Here is a 10,000-nt window from a genome sequence, read left to right on the forward strand (position 1 = left end):
GTTGTTATTGTTGACTTTTTGTCCTTATGTTTATTGATATGTATGTGTACATGTATACACACACACACACACACACACACACACACACATATATATATATATATATATATATATATATATGCAGACAAACCACTGGGAAAATGAAAGAGATGAGACCGAGCGCTTTCGTCTATTCAGACATTTTCAATAGACGATCTATTCAGACATTTTGAATAGACGAAAGCGCTCGGTCTCATCTCTTTCATTTTCCCAGTGGTTTGTCTGCATACTAGTATCACGCGTTCAAGTGATTTCTTCTGCAATATATATATATATATATATATATATATATATATATATATATATATATATATATATATATATATATATATATATTGCTATAGTTGGGCAGCAGATACTCTTTTAGGCAAATGTCATTAAAATTGCAGCAGCTGCTGCGTTCACGAGATTTTTGCTGACATTCTCGACTTTTCTTATGCTTTTCTTAGCACGACACAGCGCCCCAGCATAAGAAAAGTCAAGAATGTCAGCAAAAAACTCGTGAACGCAGAAGCTGCTGGAAATTTTAATTATACACACACATATATATATATATATATATATATATATATGTATGTATATATATATATATATGTATATATATGTGTGTTTATATATATATATGTATATACATATATATATATATACATATATATATATATATATATATATATATATATATATATATCGCCTATTTTCATTCCCTTGCTATATGCCAGTTTCAGGCCTCCCTTAGTGAGATTTTGTTCAATGACGTTTGAACACTTAGAGTTGGGTACAGACAGATACCTACAGTTCTCATCACTAGCCTCTTTATTCTTGCTACCCCTATTTCTTATTTGTAACGCCTTTTCCTTGTGTCTGTATAGAAAACCTACTGGGTAACATAATCTCACTAAGGCAGGGCTGAAACTGGCATATAACACGGGAATTAAAATAGGCGATATATATATATATATATATATATACATATATATATATATATGTATATATGTATATATATACCGGTATACATGCATATACGCAAATACACATGTGTGTGTGTGTGTCTGTTTAAGTGTATGTCCGTGTGCGTCTATGTGTGTGTATGTGTGTGTGTGCGTGCACATGTGTGTGTGTGTGTGTGTGTGTGTGTGTGTGTGTGTGTGTGTGTCTATATGTCTCTTCATCTGTCTATCTTATCTCTTACTCTCTGTCTCTCTTTCTCTTAATTCTCCTCTCCGTACCTTCGTTTCTCTTTGCCTCTCTAGTTCCTAACTCTCATTTTGCTATTCAATTTGTTGCTCAAGTTATCACTCGTCTCTTTATATTTCGTTTTTTTTTTCTCTTGTTCCTTTTAGTACGATCCTCACATTTCTCGGTTTATTTAATATGCACTTTCTTTACTTCTCTACTTTTTCTCTCTCTCTCTCTCTCTCTCTTCTCTTTTTCCTCTCTGTTTATTTCGTCTCTTTTCCCTCTCTTTTCTTTATCTCATCCACCCTCCACTACCCTTCTTTCTCTCTCTGCTTCATCTTTCTCCGTCCCTCCTTTTCTTCTTCCTCTTTCTTCCCGTTGCTCTCCTCTTTTATGCACTGTCCACGTTGGTTGCTTTATTAGATAGTCCTTCCTCCTCTTCCTCCTCCTCCTCCTCCTCCTCCTCCTCCTTGTCCTTCCTCTCTTCATCCTCCTCCTCCTTCTCCTCCTCCTATTTCTCCTCCTCCTCCTTATCCTCCCTCCTCCTCCCTCTCCTCTTTGTCCTTCCTCTCTTCCTCCTCCTCCTCTTCTTCCTCCTCCTCTTCCTCTTCCTCTTCCTCCTCCTTGTCATTCCTTTCTTCATCATCATCATCATCCTCTTCCTCCTTTTCCTCCCCTTCTCTCCCTGTTCCTTCCTCTGTTCCAGCTCTCCCTGCTCCTCTTCCTCCTCTTTCTTCCTCCTCTTTCTTCCTCCTCTTTTTTCCTCCTTCCCGTTCCGTTCTCTCTTCCATGTATATCCTACTCCTCTTCTTCATGCTCAGCCTTTCCCTCCTTTATCAGTTCCTTCTATTCCTTCTCCTCTTTCTTCTTCCCTTTCCCCTTCTTCTCTCCTTCCTCTTCTTCCATCTCCTTCATTTTCAATAATCTTCCTTATCCTGCTCCCTCTTTTCTTCGTTTTTCTTCTTTATTTATCAATATTTATCTTATTTATTTTCTTCTAATGTTTCATTACTGCCTGTCCTATACTTCTACTTCCTCTTGCTTTCTCTATTATAGTTTCTTATTCTCTTCCTTCTACTTCTTACTTCTCCTCTTCATCCTCCTCTTTGCTCTCTTCCTTCTTCCTCCCTTCCTTTCCCTCCTCCACCCTCCTCCTTTCCTCTACTTCCTCCTCTTCCTTCTTTTCTTCCTCTCCTTCCTCCTCTTCCTCATACACTTCCTTATCCTCTTCCTTCTACTTTATTAATACTTCTTCCTCCTCCTCTTCATCCTCTTTTTGTCTTCCTTCTTCCTCCCCTCCTTTCCCTCCTCTACCCTCTTCCTCTCCTCTACTTCCTCCTCTTCCTTCTTTTCTTCCTTTCCTTCCTCCTCTTCCTCATAAACTTCCTTATCCTCTTCCTTATACTTTACTAATGCCTCTTTCTTCTCCTCTCCATCCTCCTTTATCTTCCTTCTTCCTCCCTTCCTTTCCCTCCTCCACCTTCTTCCTCTCCTCTACTTCCTCCTCTTCCTTCTTTTCTTCCTCTCCTTCCTCCTCTTCTTAATACACTTCCTTTCTCTCTCTCTCTCTCTCTCTCTCTCTCTCTCTCTCTCTCTCTCTCTCTCTCTCTCTCTCCTTCCTCCTCACATCATCATATTTCCATGATAAGTCATTACCATCTCGTGCATTCCTTTATGCCTCACTTCTTGACATCTCCATTCTCTCAATAAAGTCCTCCTTTTTTTGTCTTCCCTAATCCCCTTTCTTCCTTATTCTTCTGTCATTTGTTACGTTTAATCTCTCTCTCTCTCTCTCTCTCTCTCTCTCTCTCTCTCTCTCTCTCTCTCTCTCTCTCTCTCTCTCTCTCTCTCTCTCATTTCATCCCTGGACTCGCTTCTGTTTTTCTTCTGCTTATTCATACAATCTCCCCCATTATCCCAGCCCCCCTTTTCTTTCATGTAACTCGGACTTCGGCCAAAACCTCATATCTTGCATTCGTGATCTTTCATTTGTCTTTAAGTTTTCGATCTTCCAACCTTCTCTCTTCTTCTCTCTCTCTCTTTATCACTTCCTCTCTCTCTCTCTCTCTCTCTCTCTCTCTCTCTCTCTATCTATCTATCTGTATATATATATATATATATATATATATATATATATATATATACTGACAGTATGTTTCACTCAATCAGTGTTTTAGGAACTTTAATGACACCCCTACGGACCAGAGCTACTCAGCATTATTTTAAGAAAGAAGTTAACTACAAGAGACCATAAGGCCTACGCTAGGCAGTTCCATGTCCATTATCACCTTTTCATCCCCGCCCATAAATCTATCTAGCCTCTTAAAACAACTGATAGGTTCAGCGTTCACTACATGGTTGCTAAGTCTATTCCATTCGTTGACCAATCTATTGGTAAACCAGTTCTTCTTTATTTCGTTTGCCAATAGACTGGTCAATTAATAGAATAGACTTAGTAACTATGTAGTGAGCGTTGAAATTATCTGATACCCTCCGATCTTTCTTTTTCCCTATCCAAAGATAGTTCCTCTTGTTCCCACAAAATACTAATACTCTCTCTTCAGATTCTTCTCCTTCTTCAATATCATTGTGAACAGTCGTTTATTCTGTTATTTCTTTTCTTAGGCAAGCCCTCTTCCTTTGTTTTTGGTATTTTTCCTTCTATTTACCTATTCCTCCCTTTCCTACACCTGTTCTGATGTCTTTTGTCTATTCTCTACGTCTTCTTGCTTTCTGGTGTTGAGGCTCAAATGGCTGAATTATTTGTGTGGTTTTAATCATTCTGTTTATGCTCATGGTGAGTAATCTTATCAAGTTTAGAAAACTGCCACTCTTTCTCATGGATTAAGGTTCTGTATCCTGGTTCAGTGTCACCTCCTCCTCTTGTTCTTTCCTCTTCCTTCTACTCCTCCTCTTCCTCCTCCTGCTTCTCCACCTCTTCCTTCTCCTGCCCCTTCTTCCCCTCCTCCTCTTTCTCTTCCTTTTCTCACACCGCTACTACAGCTATTGCTGTCGTTCCTCTTCCTCCTCTTTTTTCTCCTTCTCCTCTTCTCTCTCCTTCTCCTACTACTGCTACTCTTCACCATCTTCTCTTACTCTTCCTCCTTTCTATTCCTTTCCTCTTTCTTTTCCTCTTCTTTCTTCCCCTCCTCCTCCTCTTTTTCTCTCTCCTTCTCCAGTTCCTCCTCTTGGTTCTTCTCATAATCTCGCTCTCATCTTCCATATCTTTGTACTTCTCTTCTTCCTTCATCTCTTTCCTTCTCTTCCTTCTTCTCCTGTTATTCTTCTTCGTCTTCCTCTTATTCCATTTACTTCCTTCTCTTTTTCATCTTTCTTTCCTTAAATAAATTCTTCATCTCTTGCCTCGTCTTCCTCTTCTTTTTTTTCCTCTTCATTTATTATGACTCTGCATGTTCCTTTCTTTTTTCTTCCTCCTCTTTCATCCTTCTTTTCCTCCTCCTTTTCCTCCTCCTTTTCCTCCTCCTTTTCCTCCTCCTTTTCCCCCTTCTCCTCCTTCTTTTTATACCTCTCCTTCATTTTCTTCAACATCTATTCCCATTTTCATTATCTGGTTACCTCGGGCATAATTTTTTCATTCTTTTCTATCCTACTTTTCCTCCTCCTCCTCCTCCTCCTCCTCCTCCTCCTCTTCCTCTTTCTCCTCCTCATCTTTATCCTTCTCCTCCGCTTTATCTACTCCTCTTGCTCCTCTTCCTCGTCCTCCTTTTCCTTCCTATTCTCCTACAGTATTTACTCTCGTTGCCTCAGGCGTCAATCAAGAAACTGTGCTTGATGACAATGACGACCACAAGGATGGACATGCCCCCGAGAGTAATACTTACTTAATACGAAACAGAATTTGATATCTATCGGTTGACAGTTTGAGTCTTTCGCTTGGGTATTGTGACCTATAGTAGAATTTGTGCAGACAGGTATGGGAAGAGGAGCAGAGGGAAACATGGGACTCCGAAAGTGTCTTCATGAGGTAAATCAAACTACTCGACCAATTTCGACTTACGTCGTACTTTCGTTCCGTCCTGACAGTCACATTCCTTTGCTTGGGTATTGTGACCTATAGTAGAATTTGCACAGATAGGTATTGGGAGACAAGCAGAGGGAAACACGGGACTCCGAAAGGACCTTTATGAGGTGAATAACACTACTCGACCGATTTCGACTTACGTCGTTCACTCGTTCCATCCGGTAATTTTACCTTTTTATTCACTTCGTTGATCACGTTTTAGTCTGGATCTTTTTTCATGGTTTTCATACAAAACAACCATTCCAGGTGAGACTGGTGATCAAGTTTTTTTTTTTTTTTTTTTTTTTTTTTTTTTTTTTTTTTTTTTTTTTTTTTTTTTTTTTGTGCTGGAGATAATACTCCTGCCCGGGCCTTAGCCTAATGGCGGCCCGGTGCAAGGAATCCTTTCCTGTGTTTTGGTTCTCTTAGTCTTTAGGTGGTTCCTCTAAAGTAGTGATTCCCAAAATTTTTCTGATTGAGTACCACTTTATATCCCGTAAGGTTCCAGAATTTGTTTTTCATTAGATATACTTTTATTCATAAGTAGAACTCACAAATAAACCAACAACAGAGTAAACAATATAGTTACTAAATTCTAATGCAAAAGATTTGTTCTGGGAAATTACAATTTTATAATACCTAACACAAATACACAATAGCATAATATAAATAATGTACACAATAAATATATGTATATATACACTGTGCCAACACAGATTATCTGTTTCTTTTATACCCGCTGGTCGATGCAAGTCATAACTTTGCTCACAGCACATTAGAAATCATGCTTGGGCGTCAACAACTAAAAGTTGCACATAACCTCGAACGGGCTAGTGTACTACCTGTACGATCCTCGAGTACTCCAGTTTGTGAATCAATAACACTAAGATAAACAAAATCATCTGGTCCTGCAAGAAGACGAATACCCCCTCTTAGACATGAAAGGTTTCAAATTAACACCAGCCAGGTGAAGTTATCCTTTATTATTGCACTGATTAAATGCCTTATTAGGACTTTGTTGCACAAGTGTGCCCTCAACCCAACCCATCCAGTTGGCTACAACGGGTAAGCTACAGTCCAGAGAAGTGGCTCTCAGCATATCTTTGTTCGAGTTTTCTTGACTTATGCAATGCTGTTTCTTACTTTCCTGCAGATCATTTGAACAATAAGAAAATAATTCGTCAACCAACAACCAAATACTATTTGTATGTCTGTGGAACCCTATTCGAATTTCTGTGGATTCAAAACATATGAATATAAGAATGGAGGAGACTACAAGAGACCCTAAGGCCTACACTAGACGGTTATTGGTCCCCTGCCACCTCACATCCTTATCCATAGTTATCTAACCTTGTCTTAAAACAAGCCATAGATTCAGCGGTCACTACGTAGTTATTAAGTCTATTACATTTGTTAATCATTCTGTTGGTAAACCAGTTCTTACTTATTTCTTTCTTAAACCTAAATTTACTCTTGATTTTATAAACTGCTGCTTTTTACCCTCTTGAAGATCACGTCGACAATGAAATGGATTGTTTGGCATCCACCAGTTCTTTCCTATTTCTTTCTTAAACCTAAATTTCCTCTTGAATTTATGAACTGCTGCTTTTTACCCTCTTGAAGATCACGTCGACAATGAGATAGATCGTTTGACATCCACCGACCATAAGGAACTTTATTCTTGTTGACCCATTCAGAAGTTTCTGTAGAGCCTGTAGATCCTCAAGAACCTCTTCAGAAGAACTTATTCCTTCGAGTTCCTCGAGACTCATTTCTCTGATGTAGGAAGCTCCTGAAGGACTCAAGTGTAAGAGTCTTACTCTTTTGGTATATATGAGAGGGTCTTCAAGGTCTTTGTCGGGGTTATTAAAGTTGTATGATGGCAGACAGAATGAAGATAAGTTGTAAAACGAGGTTAAAAAGATTTATCGGGATTCTTCTTATCCTTTCGTTGCAAAGTGGCTTTCCTCGGCTGTATAATGTTACCAGATGTAGGACAAAATAATTTTTGTTTTTTGTAGGTAATCTTCAGTGTTTCGGCCTTTGGTGATATCACACCAAAGGGAGTGAGTAATAAAGGTAGTAAAGTACATAACAACATAAGAATGGAGGAGAAAGTAAGAAGTCATAAGGCCTACACTAGGCATTTACCATCTTTCATCCCTGTTCGTTAAGTTATATAATCTTCTCCTAAAGCAACCCATTGTTTCAGCGCTCACTGTATAATTACTAAGTCTATTTCGTTCGTTGACCAATGTGTTAGTAAACCAGTTCTTACCTATTTCCTTCTTAAACCTAAATTTGTAGATTAAAAAAATACAGCAGAAAGCCAAAATAAAGATTAAAGTCGTAAAGCTTAGTCACAATGACAATGACAATGACAATTAAATCCAGATCATACTGAACGATGACTAAAATTATAATCATAATGACGATGACGAGACACGAAGAAAATTTGCTTGATATATTCAGTAACATACACTTAATTCTCAGACGATTTATTTAGTCGAGGAAAGGTCTGAGAAGAGAAGACTGTAGTCACGCTGATGAAGACAATGATTAGAGCTGGTCGCCCGCCATGGCGTTTTCAAATGTGGTGTAGATTTCCATTACATTTACATTTACGTTTCATTGTCTCTATGACAGGATCAGGTCTCCAAGGCGTTTTCAATTGCGTTGGAGATTTCCATTACATTTACATTTACGTTTCGTTGTCTGTGGCAGGACCTGGTCTCCATGGCGTTTTCAATTGTGTAGATTTCCATTACAATCACATTTATGTTTCTTTGTCTCTATGGCAGGATCTGGTCTCCATGACCACCAGATCTCCTCCTACTCTCATCCTGGTGTCTACAAGATATAGGTCTTCATCAAGTTACATGTGAACACGTGGAGGGAGTTATGTAAAATGAATAGATACAACGTTTGTCAGAAATGTATTAAAGAAGATTAAGTGATGCATTGAGTTAATATATATATATATATATATATATATATGTATATATATATATGTATATATATGTATATATATGTATATATATATATATATATGTATATATATGTGTGTATGTGTGTGTATGTGTGTGTGTGTGTGTGTGTGTGTGTGTGTGTGTGTGTGTATGTGTGTGTGTATGTATATATATTATATATATGTTTATATATATATATATATAACCCAGAAATGTATAGAGCAGTTTTTGTAATCTGAATAAAATTGTCAGGCTAGACGCACTTCATTAAAAAATATTAATGCTATATTGGGTTAATCAAGATAGATTTTGCCATTTCTATCACACACATACATAAAAGGATTTCTATAGACTCTATATGTTTATTCTTAGCAAAATCTTCAAAAGGTAACCATGATCATACTAGGGTAACTGTGAAACCCCTTTGAATCTTCAATTTCATTTTCATAATCAAAATATTCGTTTTGTCCAATTTTATTTGCAATTTCCTTCAAGTACCCTGGCCGCTTCCTTCTTCCTCTTCTCGTTCGTCATAGACCCGACCTCTTCCCCAGGTCGTTTCTTTATTACCCATTTATTGCTTCTATCTTCTCCTTTTATTCGTTAAACACACTTTTCGGACGTTTCATCTTCGCATCCTCCTTTCCACAGTTGCTCCATCTCATCTCCCGTGGAGTAATATTCATCTCGCTGATTTTCTCGATTTTCCCTCGACCCCGTTCTCTGGTTGTAATATTCGCCTGATTTTTTGCTCTTGTTCCTTCATCATGAACTCTCTCTCTCTCTCTCTCTCTCTCTCTCTCTCTCTCTCTCTCTCTCTCTCTCTCTCTCTCTCTCTCTCTCTCTCTCTCTCTCTCTCTCTCTCTCTCTCTCTCTCTCTCTCTCTCTCTCTCTCTCTCTCTCTCTCTCTCTCTCTCTCTCTCTCTCGTTTTCGTTCCGTTCTTCCGGGCTTTTCTCTTCCTCCTCAACATTTGATTCTGTTATTTGAGATTTCTTTTCGTTGGGCATTCTTCTCGGCAAAGATGAACACAATCTCCCCCTTTTTAGGCCGCCGTCGCTTGCTTTCCTTTTCTTCTCCCTCTCCTCCCTCACTTCTTTCTGTCTTTCATATGCCCCTTTGTGTGTACATGTATGTATGCTTGTGTGTTTGTGTGTGTGTGTGTGTGTGTGTGTGTGTGTGTGTGTGTGTGTGTGTGTGTGCGCGTGTGTGTGTGTGTGTGCATGTGAATGTGTGTATGTGTGTGTGTGTGTGTGTGTGTGTGTGTGTGTATGTGCTTGTGTGTGTTTACATGTGTGTTTATATTTACGTGTGTAAGTGCGTGTGTAGGTGTGTGTACGTGTGTGTGTGTGTTCTTGTGCGTGTGTGCGGTTGTGTGTTGATGTCTGCGTGTGTGTATGTATATGTAGGTATGTAGGTGTGTGCGCGCATGTTTGCGTACGTATATACATACATTACGTTATGGTACGCAATTATACTCGTACATACCATTACTATATAACAGTATGACTGTATGGATATGTAAGAAACATGAAGAAAGATCAAGAATGCTGGACTTGGGAAAGGTAATAGCACATATAAAAGAATGACAAGTTAAACAAGCGATTAAAAGGTGAACTGTCCCGTAAGTAGCCAGCGGTTCTTTTGTACGCCATTCGAAGAGATTTTTGGAAAACAAGCCTTAAACCGTGACTGGTCAAATTTCAGTAAATCACTTAATCCTAAAGGGTCGTTTTTGCATACATGCTTTTATATATAGATTTCACAAGGCTGTCAATCCGTTAATATCATACATAG

The 10,000-nt window shown here is 38.6% G+C and overlaps 1 protein-coding gene across 1 annotated transcript in view; it reads left to right on the forward strand.

The window, feature by feature from the left end:
• The window catches only part of LOC143018781 (uncharacterized), an 85,565-nt gene that overhangs the window by 61,551 nt on the left and 14,014 nt on the right, over positions 1-10,000 (forward strand). The gene's annotated exons all lie outside the window — the stretch shown is intronic.

The sequence above is a fragment of the Oratosquilla oratoria genome, chromosome 35 (assembly GCF_046742065.1).
Source record: "Oratosquilla oratoria isolate Oo_2021 chromosome 35, ASM4674206v1, whole genome shotgun sequence".
Taxonomy (NCBI): Eukaryota; Metazoa; Arthropoda; class Malacostraca; order Stomatopoda; family Squillidae; genus Oratosquilla; species Oratosquilla oratoria.